Raw genomic sequence first — 14,466 nt, forward strand, 5'->3', positions numbered from 1 at the left:
ACCTCAGTTAACCAGTGAATCTAAGGAAAAGCTTATTCCTGCCTTTCGCTGAAATATTCTGTACAGAGCAAAATGTGAGTGTGTAAGGGGGTTGAACTAGCTCATTGAGTTTGGGATAGACTAGAGATTAGGTAGCAGATGTGTCATATCTGCTCATTTTCATCTTCCTTTTTATGTTCTAAAGGGGAGGGGTATTTCTTCCTTGAAATTTTAAATAAAACCTGGAGTTAAAAGTCATGTTTTTTTGGAAGGGTGCATTAGTGGATGAAAGCACTGACTGCTCTTCCAGAGGATCAGGTTTCAATTCTGAGCACTCACATGGCAGCTCATATCTGTCTGGAACCCCAAGATTTGACACCCTCATGCAGACATACATGCATGCAAAACACTAATAAAATAATAAATAAATAATTTTAAGGTATGTTTTTGATATTTTAATTTATTCTGAAATAATGGATAGTGTTTCTCCCTTCCTTCCTTCCTTCCTTCCTTCCTTCTTTCTTTCCTTTCTTCCCTTCACTCATTTGAAGCCACAAAAGTACCATATCTTACATATAAGAGCCGTCACTCACCTATAATCACTACTTTAAATGTAACCAATGTTACAAGATTCAGCACATTTTCTGTTTCGTGTTTGTAAGTCTCCTGTTGTGCCTACAGAAGACCAGTTACAGCATTTATATACATGGATACCAGAAAATCAGCACATTCAGTCTCGAAGATAAATCTCGTTTCATCACCTCTCCTGAGATGACAGTCACAGAATGACATCCAGGCTTGCCTGACTTTGCTTTATGTCAAGAATTCTGGCATATCTGTCTCTCTGTTCTTTCATTTTGTTTTCACTTTTTATTATTATTCTACTTTAGCTTAGTTATGGTTAAGAACATCTTTATGATGGAGGTCAGATACAGTTCAAAGAGAAAAGGGCATCTTTTCAAGCTGGTTTGAGTCCATTCTGGATTAAAGTCAGTACTAGACAATACTGTGAAGTTCTTGGCTTACTGAGGAGCATCACCTTCTGAATCTGGAATGTGGCTATTGATAGAGAAGAAATGAAAATAACTAGGTAAGGGAGAGTTATCCAGGAAGGAGAGAGGAAGAGATGCATTATGGGTAGCCGCATCATCAGCTTCCAGCCACTGGCTGAAATGAACACCTTGTAAGCTTTCAAAAAAGAAAATACTTACTTTGGTTCATGGTTTTAGGGCTTTCGGACCATGATTGGCTGGCACCATTACTTTGAAGGGTTATGGCAAGTCATGGTGACTGTACAGCACAAAAGTGTTCTCCTCAAGGCCTAGAATTGAATTACAGTGAAGAGATGCAAGTGACACCACTATCAGCTCCAAGGACATTCCTCACTTGTGGGAAGACTTCGCACTGACCTTCCCATCAATCCCACTCTGCAGGTTAAATGTATGCCACCTGGCAGTGCAGCCATTATGGCTTCATTAGTCAGCATAGGAGCCTTTAGAGGACACTCATCAAAACAAAATTAAACATGGAATCACGATTTCCTCTGAAGTCAAAGTAGTATGTAAATCCAATACAAAGAACTTCACTCTCATTAGGATGACCGCTAAGAGGAAGGAAACATGGAAGCAGGACTGGCTTCACAAGCTGCTAATCTGTAATCATAAGATGGCGGGAAGACTGGGAGCTCAGGGTCCACTTGGGTTATAGAATGATTGAGTTAATGCCATCTTTCTCTAAAAAAGGAAACAGATATTTATAAGGCTCAGTAAGTTGCTAGGTGGTAGAGCCCTTGTCCAGCCTGTGTGAGGCTAGAAGAGCAAGTGAAGATGTCGGGGGGTTGGGTGGGGGGGATCGGATCCTCAAGCATTACTGATGAAAAAGGAAATGCTGAAGTAACTACAGAAAACCATTTGGCCAATTCTCAGTTAAATAAAGAATTCTGTATTACCCAAAAGTTTCACTTCTTGGCATCTGTGTACAAAATGAAAGCAGAGGCTTACACAGGTATGCATGTATTTTAGAACCTTCCACTGTCTGAGGTTTCCATAAGTTTCCTCAAATGGCCCTTAGTTTTAGGTTTTTTTTTTTCTTTCTGTATCCCTTCCCTCATCCCCTCCTCCCTATTTGATTCTTTTGTTCCAGCCTCTTCACCCATTGATAACTGTACATTCTGTTTTTCCTTCCAAAAGATACATGCATCCCTAATAATCCCTTAATTTCTATATAATCTCTGAGAGTGTATGAGTTGTAGTTAACTTATCAGTGATTTTACATCTAACACAAACATTTAAGCTGAAACCATTGGAAAACACGGATATTTACATTATAATTCACAACAGTAGCAAAATAACAGTTATAAAGTAGCAAAAAAAAATGCAATTTTATATTCAGAAGGTCACCACAACATGGGGAACTGTATTAAAGGGTTTCAGCATTAGGAGGATTGAAAACCACTGGGATAAGGGGTCTTTCCATAAGAGAGATATAACAGGATACTGAGATAGACTGATTGATTCCCATCTTTCTGAGGAACTGCCTTGCACTGAGCTATATTGAAAGTTTTTTGTTTTGTTTTGTTTTTTGAATGGGTATAGACTCTCTGATCCAGTTGATAAAAACAGTACTAGAAATGGTGATAACAGTTACATCACATCGCAAACATACTTAATGCCCCCCAGAATTAATTCTTTCTTTCTTATTTATTTATTTTCCTTTTTTATTTTTTAATTTCTTCACTTTACATCCCAATTGTGGCCCCACTCTTTGTTGCCTCTGGATCCCACCCTTCCTCCCTTATACCTTCTCCCTTCCTCCCCTAGTTCTCAGAAAGGGGAACCCTCCTCCCCTAACGTCTGACCTCAACCTATCAAGTCTCATCTGGACTGCCTTTATCCCATAATATGGTGAGGAGGGACTACTTTTGATATGGACTCTGGTCCTCACACATTGGTCCCTACTTACCATATTAGGGACCCACATTGAGTCTATGCTGCCTATCTACTACATCTGAGAAGAGCGTCTAGGTCCTCCCGTGCATAGTACTTGGTTGGTGCATCAGTCTCTGCAGCACTCATCCTCATCCCCACCTGGACTTGTTGGCTCCATTGGTCTTCTTGTGGAGCTCCTGTCCCCTCCAGGTCCTTCTATTACCCTAGTTCTTCCATAAGATTCCCTGTGCTCCACCTTGAAGTTTGGCTATATGTCTCATCATCTGCTTGGATCTCCTGCTAGGTATAGTTTTTCAGAGGATCTCTGTGGTATGCTCCTATGAATCTATATTTATAAACCATTAAAATTATAAACTTTAGCCACACACATTTTTTATGGTGTCTTATTCGTTTTCCACTGCTATAACACATTTTCTAATACTTGGCATTTTATAAAAAGAGGGAGTGTTATTTCACAATCCTGGTTCCTTTAAAACCCAAGATGAAAGCAGCAAAGTGTTCAGTGTCTGAAGCAAACTCATTTCTCATAGGTTTTTACATGATTTTAGCCATCCTTATAGCATGGTTAAAAGGGAGTACACACAAAAGATAGGGTGATCCACTGAGTTCTTTTGTAAGGAAAAATACCATTTATAGGCTGTATTAAAGGTCCTGCTTCTTATTGTGTTGCAATAAGGATTTTCAATATTTGATTTATAACAAACACAAATATCAAAATTCTTGTAATTCTATAGGCAAAATAGCACTGCAAAGATAGTATGATACCATGTGTTAGTGACATCAATAATTTGAGAAAAAGCTGCAAACCCCATGAAATTACCTCCTTCATTCTTTTTTCTTATTCCCTAAGAGAAGCAAGGGACCAATTTTGGAGCATTGATCTTATTTGTCCATCAATACTTTCAGCTATCTCCTGAAGACCAATACTTTTTTTCTTTCATTTTTTTAAATTTTATTTTATTAATTCATTCATATTACATCTCAATGGTTATCCCCTCCCTTGTTTCTTCCCAATCCTCCCTCCCTCCCATTTTCCCCTTACTCCCCTCCCCTATGACTGTGACTGAGGGGGACCTCCTCCCCCTGTATATGCTCATGGGGTATCAAGTCTCTTCTTGGTAACCTGCTGTCCTTCCTCTGAGTGCCACCAGGCCTCCCCATCCAGGGGACGTGGTCAAATATGAGGCACCAGAGTTCGTATGAAAGTCAGTCCCCACTATCCACTCAACTGTGGAGAATGTCCTGTTCATTGGCTAGATCTGGGTAAGGGTTTGAAGTATACGGCCTGTATTGTCCTTGGCTGGTGCTATCTTACACCCATCAGAATGGCTAAGATAAAAAAATTCAAGTGACACCACATGCTGGCGAGCATGGGGAGAGAGAGGAATACTCCTTCATTGCTGGTGGGAATGCAAACTAGTACAGCCACTTTGGAAATCTATCGGGTGCTATCTCAGAAAAATGGGAATAGGGCTTCCTCAAGACCCAGCTATTCCACTCCTTGGAATATACCCAGAAGATGCTCCAGCACACAACAAGAAAATTTGCTCAGTCATGTTCATAGCAGCCTTATTCATAATAGCCAGAACATGGAAACAGCATAAGTGTCCCTCAGTAGAAGAATGGATAAAGAAACTGTGGTACGTTTACACTATGGAATACTACTCAGCTATTAAAAACAAGGAATTCCAGAAATTTGTGGACAAATGGATTGAACTAGAAATGATCATAATGATTGTGCTAACTCAGAAGCAGAAAGAGTCAAATGATATATACTCACTTACATCTGCATATTAGCCCAAGGGGCATGTCCCATGAAAGTCTTTACTTACCAGGAAACTGGGACAGAGGGGAGGACATCCTATTGGGACTCTAGATGAGAGAAGCATGGGAGAATGGCAATGTAGAAGGATCCAGAGGGTCTTAGAAACCTACAAGTAGAACATTATGATAGGCAGATTTGGGCCCAGGGGTCCCGCTCAAAGTATCTTTGTACTTTTTACACACAGAAAACTTATTATCTTTAGACTTTTGATGTTTTAAAAATGTTAAAAAAAAAAAAAAACCTCTTGGACCAAATAGAACTGCAATCATAAGCTTCAGCAATAAATGGAAGAGAAAAACTACTTATGTCTGTGTGTGCCTGTACTTTCTATTTTTTCTCCAATTTCCAGTATTCCAGATGGATAGAAATTAATATATAGAAGAAAACACGAAGTCTATTTCTTTTCAAAGTATGTGTTTACTTAATGGTGTGTGTGTGTGTGTGTGTATACAGTCCTGAGTATATGTTTGTGCAGGCAGGAACCTAAGAGGATCAGGACAACTATTAGGTCCCATGGATTGAGCGCTTCAGAGGAAATTAGCCACTACATGAACGCAGGGAAACAAATCTGGGTCCCCTGCAAGAGTTGTAAGTCCTTTAAACTTCAGAACTCCCTTTCCAGCCCCTGAGTCTATCTCTTTCTTTATATTTTATGAATGAAAAAGAATGGGGTACAAAAATACATGGGGGGGAAACATGTTTTATTTTTGAATATCAAATATTTATCACTTGAAGCAGCATATTGATAAACTGCACGAAAGGGTGAGCGTTCCTCTAAAAACCCAGGGACTTTTCGTGCTTCTGTGCGTGGAACTTGGAATTTGTTATTTGGAATTTATTATATATAAATGTGTAATACATAATTATAGAGTAAAAATTGAAATGTATTCCAAACAAAGGGAAAATTCGTCATATATATATGTATATATATATTCACTCATTCATGCATACATATATACAAACATACATGTGATAAACTCTTCTCTACGTATTTCTAAAACATGAAGAAAAATAATGAGAAGCTAGGTACACCTCACAGAGGCAAACTACACTGCATTGTTTGTCTTGCCCCATGCATAAATGAGAATGACCTTTAACAGCAGCAGTATGTGATGTAATGTTGGCCCTGCTGGGTCCAGATCTGCTACTCTTGATAGTCTCCTTGTGGAGCTCCTGAAGCCTCCCCACCCCCAGCCTTCCATTCCCCAACTCTTTCCTACCACTCACACAACTTGCATCTCTTAGCAGGCCTGGGCCTGGTTAGTACTTGGACGGGGGACAAATAATTTTTTTCCGGAGTCATTTGTCCACTTAGATATAATGTATTCATATATTCAAATAAATGGCTGTAAGGAGACTTTAGAAATCCAGATCTCTGTTGCAATAAGATCATACCCAACGCTTAGCTCTTGTACCATTATCTTCTCTGCAGATACCTTGCAGACATTATCAGAGAGGAAGGAGGCCTGTTTGGCCATCATCTCAATGCACATAAGTCTTGGAGCTGAAATTTAGGCACCCGAGCTTTCTTCTATGAGACACTCCGTAGCTCCAGAGATCAACTGATAGAACTCAGAGAAGAATAATGTCATAGAATTTGAAATTTCAGGGTCATGTTTCTTGCAGATTTTGCATTTTTTTTTTCCTGGTAGCAGAGCTGTATTGCCTGATGTCTCTAGCTTAGTGGTACATATATGAGCTTTGTAAACAACAATCTTACTATTTTAATTTTTTTGTTTTGTTTTTATTTTTATTTTTGAATTTTTCATATTTCAACTGTTTCAGAATGGATAGTACTTAGGTCTCTTTGGAGCTGTGCGAAATCGCCCCTCTCCCCTGGGCTTCTCTCTCTCCCCCACTTACCAGAGACAGAGAGGGTTACTAAGTTCTTCCTGTATAAACTTCCAGCTTCCCATACCCTGGCCTTGGGAATTGTTATAGGCTTTCAGAACCTCCTAACTTTCTGCAATAAATGAAAAAAATCTAGAGTATATTATTTTCTAGAGAAACAGAAGAAACAGAAATAGCAGGGTGATGGAAGCTGTGGAGATTTGAGAAGCCTCCCTGGACATTGCATACACAGGCTTTGGCTGTTTTCAAAGAATAAGTGAATTCTGAAAGCTATCAAAGACAGGATGAGGCAGAGGCCAAGAGAGAAAGAAAGCAGAGAATAAAGAGACGGGGGCAAGAAAAGCAGCCATGGACAATGAAGATTAGAGAGAATAAAGAAGGCTTGCTGTGGAAGGACAGGCCAGAGCCCTAGAAAGGATGAGAAATAGATCCGATAAAGCCTTAAATTGATGTTTCTCATCCTATGGACCTTCGAGAAATAGACTGACCCCTTCACAGGAGTCTCCTAAGACTGCCAGAGAACTCATATATTTACATTTCAATTCATAACAGTAGCAAAATTACAGTTATGAAGTAGCAACAAAATATCTTTATGGTTGGTTTGTGACCACAACATGAGGAACTGTATTAAATGGTTGTGGTATTAGGAAGGTTGAGAACCACTTCCTTAAAGGGAGGATGTCTTTACAAGGATATATGTGGATGGAGGGAAGAGATAGAGCACAGAGGAATGATTCATTTAAGCTTCATCTGTGGTCTTCAGGATCCATAGCAACCATCCCAGATCACATAATAAATGTATAACCCGTAACTTTAATGAGGCAGTGTAGATAGATGGAGATTCAAGCTATGATAATCTATCAGTCAGGCTAAATTGATTAAAAGAAAAGCTCCTCTGAGGTACTTCAATGCAAAAGAAAGGCACTCTATTTTAAGGTGACAGACATCCAAAGTACATTTATGAAAACTGGGGGATCAGCATCTTGTGGAATTGGTGATTTATGCCCCATCATTCCCTCCTCTGATTCTCATCCTACTATCTGTTCTGCTGCTTCTTACCTTTTAAAAGACTTCTCTAATATAATATGTCTGCCCTTCCTCTTCTGCTCCAAGTCCCTCACATTTCCCTTCCAAGGTGGCAGGCCTCTTATGGAGATCAACCAAACATGGCATATCAAGTTGCAATAAGACTGAGAACATCTCCTTGTATCAATGCTGGGTGAGGCAACCCAGTAGAAGGCAAGGGGTCTGTAGGCCTTGACCTTTTTCAAATCCACGTTATTGTTATTTGGGTTTCTTTGATGCTTATACCTCCCTTCCAACAACTCACCTACCCTAGATAGAAGAGAAAAGAGGTAGCTGTAGACCTTTTTAGATTCAGTTCCTTGGAGCCATTCCACTCTCTGTAGTCAGGAATCCATCAGACCCATTAAACAGCAAACCAGCAGTTCAGCAAAGGTGACTTGAACCACAGCAGCCAGATCCTGGAACCTTGAAGCATTCCAATGAATGCTTCTCTCTAGGAGTGTCTTGAAGTGGAGTGATGAACAGCCAAATGACTGGAAGCAATGCCAAAACTAAAGAGCCTACCCTCTGATTTTGGGCTCATATACATATACATATACATGTACATACATATACATACACACATGTACATATACATATACATACACATACATACATATATGCATACATACACACATATTTATATATATATATATATATATATATATATATATATATATATATATATATATCCTTCTCAAATCCGTACTGGGATGTTTATCAGCTGGAAAAGACCATGCCCATGCAAGAGGCACTTCCTTTTCTAGTAGACAAACACCACATGTCCTCCCACAAGTCTCTTTCCAGGAGACAAACACTGCACACCAAAACACAAGTCTGTTTCACATCCTACACTTGGCATCAAAAGAAAAACATGTTTACACCCACCACAAGGGTCCCCAAAAGCGGACCAGAGTCAGAGACAACCACCCACTCCCACTGTTAGGAATCCCACAAGAACACCAAGCTATACAACCATAACATATATGCAGAGGACCTTGGTCTTATCATGCAGGCTCCCTGATTATGAGAGTCCAGGTTCCTTAATTCTGTGAGCTTTCTTGTGGTGTGTTTGAACCCAGCGTCCTGCTAATCCTTCCTGCCCTTCTTGTGCACGATTCCCTGGATTCTGCCTAATGTTTGGCAGAGGGTCTCTGCATCTGTTCCTTTTAGATGATGCTTCCAATTTTGCCTTTGTTTTTCATTCTCTTTCTTCCCCTTTCCATGGATACTTTCCTACCCACCTTTGACTCCTCCTCCTTTTTCCCTCCCCCTACCACATGCACACACACGATGAACTCATCCCCTTTACTTCTGGAATCAAGCCTGTTAAACAGCAGTTCTCATTTTTTTTCATCTGTCACTTCTAGTCCCTCCCCAATTCCATTATTTCCTATAGTGTCATCTTACCATCACCCCAGTTCTGATTGGCACAGTTTGTCACTGTCTCTCTTCATACATCCTGGAAGCACAATCCAGCTGAGTTAGCTTGAGAGCTCCCTTCAGATCTGCTTGCAGATGAAGTCCCAGGCCATAAATCGGCTTCCTGTCTTTCTAATGCATTGCTGATTCTTGGATGACTTAAGTAGCAGCAAGACCAGGTGGGTCTGAGTATCAAGTACAAATGTCTAAGGCAAAGGGAACTAGTTGGAATAAAGTCTTAGCCATTAGAGAAAGTTGTAAAACTCCAATGAGTCTTTACCTTTGTACTACTGCAGGTCAGTGGGGGCAAATATAGAAAAGAACTGTGCTGTAGAGTACAGTGAGATGCAAGACAGATTCTAGGCTTCATTTATGAGAGACAAGATCAGACCCCTAAGGAAGTTACTTTAGCCATAGGAGAACACACACATGTGGGACTTGGGTAGTAAATGATCACCATTAACATTTGTTTATCTTGTGTGTAACAATATCACATATTACAAACAGCTGTTTCCATTTTTCCACACCTGGTTAATCATCTCAAGCTACTGCAAATCCAGTATCATGCATGAGACAAAATTAGGCTGGTCAACTATGTGTTACATGAGTGGTTCATTTCACCTGATATTCTATTACATTTGCACTTCAGACATGTAACACTAAATGATGCTCATAATGATAGCCCAGAGTCATTAAGGAAGTGTTGTATTTTCTCTGGTACAGTACATTGGAGAAGTAAAGATATGTGATGAAGAAAGAGCTAAGTCTCCCCCAGATATTTGCTGCTTTGGCAGATTCTGAAAGAGATGAGCTATTATTATGCAGTTGCTCATAGGACCAGAAAGCTGAATGGCAGGCAGCTGTACTTAAGCCGAGTGGATTTGATAGGCTAGGTAAATTGTCTCTTGTTAGGCGAGACATCCAAATCCATTTTCCTATACAACTTTGTTCTTTAAATCACACGTTTCTTCCATTTTTATATTTAAATTTTATATCTTCTTCTCCTGTTCCTTTCCTGCTTTTTCATAAGAAAATTTCATGTCTAGATTAAAGGGTTTTGTCACTCACATTCAAATGACTCAGACCTGAAATAGTCACATGACTGTGAATAATTTGATTTACTCTCCTGTGAACTATACATGATTACCCTAAAGTTATACTTTGAGGAAATTGGAGTTCGTCGAGCCAAAGTGACTTGCCCAAGGCTATATCCTTAGAAAACCTTGGCTTTAGTTCCTTTTGTAGGCGTTTCTTTCTCACTTGATCTTAGCCATGAGGCCAAAAAGTGAGTGTCACTTTTTTCCTCAGTCATTACTTAACGTTTAGTTTCTTTAGAAAATTTTCATCTCAGTACTTTTTCTTTCCCTTCAATGTACTTCTTTTAGAGATTTCAGATGTAATAAATCTGAGATCTCAATCTCTCTCTCACTGTCTCTCCTTTATATCTCACAGAACATTTAATATAGGTATATTAAGTAATTTACTGATTTTAAGAGTGTTACAATAAATTGTATTGGTTCGGCCTAGGAAGCTAATAACTGTCATGGAGTCTGAAACATACTTTAAACCTGCAAGCACTAAGCCGGGCAGAATCTAAACTCATTCTAATCTACTCGTAAACTGAAACTACTCTAAACCTCATAACATATATATCCCAAGCACCTGCCAATCTCGTCCTTGGAGGCCTCTTCCTCCTTCTCCCTTCAACTGTCAACCCTCCTCTCTCCCAGTCAATTGTCAATTCTTGCCTCTTCTCCCTCTCCAGGAAGCTCCACCTTCCACTTCCTGTCCTTCTGCCCAGATGATTGGCTAAACAGCGTTTTATTGGCAGTTGTTGCATCCACTCAAGACATTCCTCCACAATTCCCCTTTTTAGTCTAATTTTAAAAACCTTTTACCTATACATTTATATTATTACACCAATATACAATATACACACCAAGAACTACAAAACCATCTTTATATTCACGTTCTATTCATAGTGTTTTGTTGTCTTCAATACCGTCAGAGACTTGAGAAGGAATAAAATTAATTACCTGAGTAAACAGGCAGTACAGGTTAAACAGCTTCCAAAATGAAAAAGTGACGGGGACACTTTGCTGCCTGAACAGTCACTCAAAACTCTTTAATGCGTTGGATTATCATCTTCAGCCTCCTGGCCCAATATATCTGACAGACATATTTGTGAAGCAGGGACTATTGAGGACTTGCCTATCCTGTCTTGGCAGAGTGAGGCCATCAACTCCACCTGCATCCAAGCTTGCCCATTGCAGGCAGAATTCTGTCTGTGGCCGAAAACAAATCTCTTCTTAAATACTGAAATGTAAAGAATACATTTTCTTAGTATGGTATTGGTTATGGCAGACAAATTTAAGAAAAATAAGACATGAATAGTCTTTGTGCCTCACTCTTATGTTGCAATATAGAAATATTTCAAAGATGGAAAGACACAACTATCAGTTGCAAATCAGGAAGATAAATGTCTTTATAAAATGGTAAGTATAAGGAAAAGAAATTGGTCAGTTATCTCGTGAAGCCAACAAACATCTGATAGTAGATTCAACAACAACTTTGTTTGAGACTAGATTGGTTTCATGATGGAAGTAAGTGACCTATAGAAATCCATGGTTTGGATATTGTAAGGCCTCTGTACATCAGAATTGTATATTACTCAAAAACAAACAAACAAACCTTAAAAAGAACTATTGCAAAGGTTTCATTGTATTTAACACAAGATCTCTTACAACTAAACTGAGAAAGATGGTTCAGTGATTTCCATACGATTGTTGATGACTAGATATTTCATAAATATTTTTGCATTCAGTATCACCAGAGAAGTATGGCTCTCCTCTGCTATATTGGTGCTGAAACATTACTTCTAGTCACGTGTTTTATCACATTTAAACATACACATGAATCTGGATGTTGTGAAAGGTCCTAGCACCATCTTGAGTTTTATGATTGCAGAATTAGTTTAACAACCTCCTTTGTAGATAATGCATTCCAAAAAGAGAATTGAGAAGCATCACACTTTTCCTAAGGGCTTATATCTACTTCATATGCATTCCTCAGATGAAGTACTTGAGAAACAGCTGTAAGATAAATTACAAAAGTACATGATAAACAAAACCAAGTCATCTCTTTAATTGATTTTAATCTAGCATCATCTAGGCAACATGATGCTCATGACTAATAGCAGGGTGAATAATACGAGTGCAATTACTTGGCAATTCAGCATGACTTCGAAATCCACAGAGCCTCCATTTATTACTAATACAGCATAGTGTCCAAAGTGGCAAATTATTGGTGGGAACTGCTGAAGACCAAGTGGTAATTAGTCATACTGCTTTGTTCAAGTTTAATTTCAAGAAACAAAGGAGGCAACTTGATTACTGGTAGTAATAGCAATGAATTATGGGAAATTGTAACAGAATAATTTATTGATTGATAGTGACTGAAAGTCATTAGCCGCTGATGGTTGTTGGAACAGCTAATGTGAAGCCATGCTCCTGATGTTTATCTCAAAACTCCTGCCATGGAAACGGTTTCTTAATTATTGCTTTTATTCCTTGCAGTGAAAAAATAGAATATAGATGAAAGAAGCACGGATCTGAAGCAGTATTGCTGATGGGGAAGTTGCTTTCCATCTTAAATCCCTGCCAAAATAAGAATGGATGCATTTTATTTAGTCCCCTAAAGATATAGTACGTACATTTGGTGATAAGTATTGAGTTTCCTGGTAGTATTCAACATCAAAACTTGGCAAGGCCTCTACTACAAAGAAGTAGATAGTAATGGCTCTTTTTCATGATAAATGACAAGGAAATATAACTCTGGAATTTATTGTACAATGTTTTTCAACAAGCCCTCAGCCTGATCTCTTTTCAGAAGAACTGCTCTTGTCATTTATTCTGCTCAACACAGACTATAAGAAACACAGTTAAATTTTATGATAGGATTCATATGCTATACCTATATGTACCTCATGTACTGGAAATTGGAAAACTTAGAGTATGGAATCCAAGTTATCTAATGTATTTTAACTAGTTAACTTCATTTTTTAAAATATAAGCCATAATTGAATATAATGAAAATTCATATTTTAAAAATTATCAGCTGATGGATTTTTACCCAAAGTCTCCATACAGTTATGTCAATGTATTACATGGAATAACCCAGGAAGAAACAAGGAACAATTAAATATGTCTGATTCAGGAGCAAAGTGTTGACAACTTTTAAAACAATATATATGGTTCCTATAAAAGTGTGTTTTCATTGTCCTTCTGTCACAACTAACCTGATCAAATGTCTGTTATCTGTCTGTTTTGAGCATAGAACTATATTACCATATTATAGTACAATAGACTTGCCTAATAGCTGGTGATTGCACAGGCAACCTGTTCACACTCCTTGCCTTGTTCATTCTTAATCCCTTCATACCACACTAACTGCATCTTCAATGTAGCACTGGATGTTTTTATCTAGATTTATATATGGGCACATGGGGGTGTAGTTAAATAGACAGGTCCTTCTCTCAGTGAACATGTCCACAGACATAATATGCATTTGTTTTGACAACTCAGAGATGACATGCTAAGTCCCTTCCCTTAAAAATGCTCCATCTGAAATTTTCAGTTAAAACTAATCTTCTCAGATCTGTGTAAGCTTAACCAGTTCAACTGGAGGTGAAGAGGAGAAGCCGGATCGGTACAGGCCACCTGGTTTCACAATGTCCTTCTGAATGGTCTTGTAAAGCTTAATCCATCTGATTGTAATGGCTGGCTTTTTTTTTTTTTTTTGGTACTGAGTAATTATGAAATTAATCATGTTATGTTAATTTCTATGAGTAAAGATGGCTTATAAAGACTAATTACCTATTTGTAATCTTAAAGGAAAAAAATTTTAGAAAAGTGAGATAACCCAGAAAGACACTCACACTATATATTCACTTATAAGTGGATATTAGCCCAATATGGATGTTCTCTGAAAGACTCCACCCAGTAGGAGATCAAAACAGATGCTAAGACTCACAAGCACTGGGCTCTATCTGTCTTATTTAATCCTGAATACTCAGTCACTTATTCTCAGCAGCTATGTGGCTGGTTTCATCACGGTTGACTGGAAAGATAGCCTTTTCTGGTTAAGGCTAAAGGGGTATAAAGGTGGTAATTGTCTAAGGGTCTATGGCAGTGGTTCTCAACCTTGCTAATGCTGTGTTACTTTAATACAGCTCCTCATGTTCTGATGACCACTGCAATGATGAAATTGCCTTTGTTGATGCTTCATAACAGTGATTTTGCTACTGTTGTGAGTTTTAATATAAATATTAAATGTGTTCTCCAAAGATCTTAAGTGACCACTGTGGAAATATTATTT

The 14,466-nt window shown here is 38.5% G+C and overlaps 1 protein-coding gene across 4 annotated transcripts in view; it reads left to right on the forward strand.

Annotated features, from left to right (window-relative positions):
- Positions 1 to 14,466, forward strand: part of NKAIN2 (sodium/potassium transporting ATPase interacting 2) — a gene marked incomplete at its 3' end in the record, with an annotated part of 1,039,202 nt that overhangs the window by 84,090 nt on the left and 940,646 nt on the right. The window lies entirely within an intron of this gene.

This window comes from Acomys minous (assembly GCF_964271855.1).
Source record: "Acomys minous genome assembly, chromosome: 3".
NCBI classification, from domain to species: domain Eukaryota; kingdom Metazoa; phylum Chordata; class Mammalia; order Rodentia; family Muridae; genus Acomys; species Acomys minous.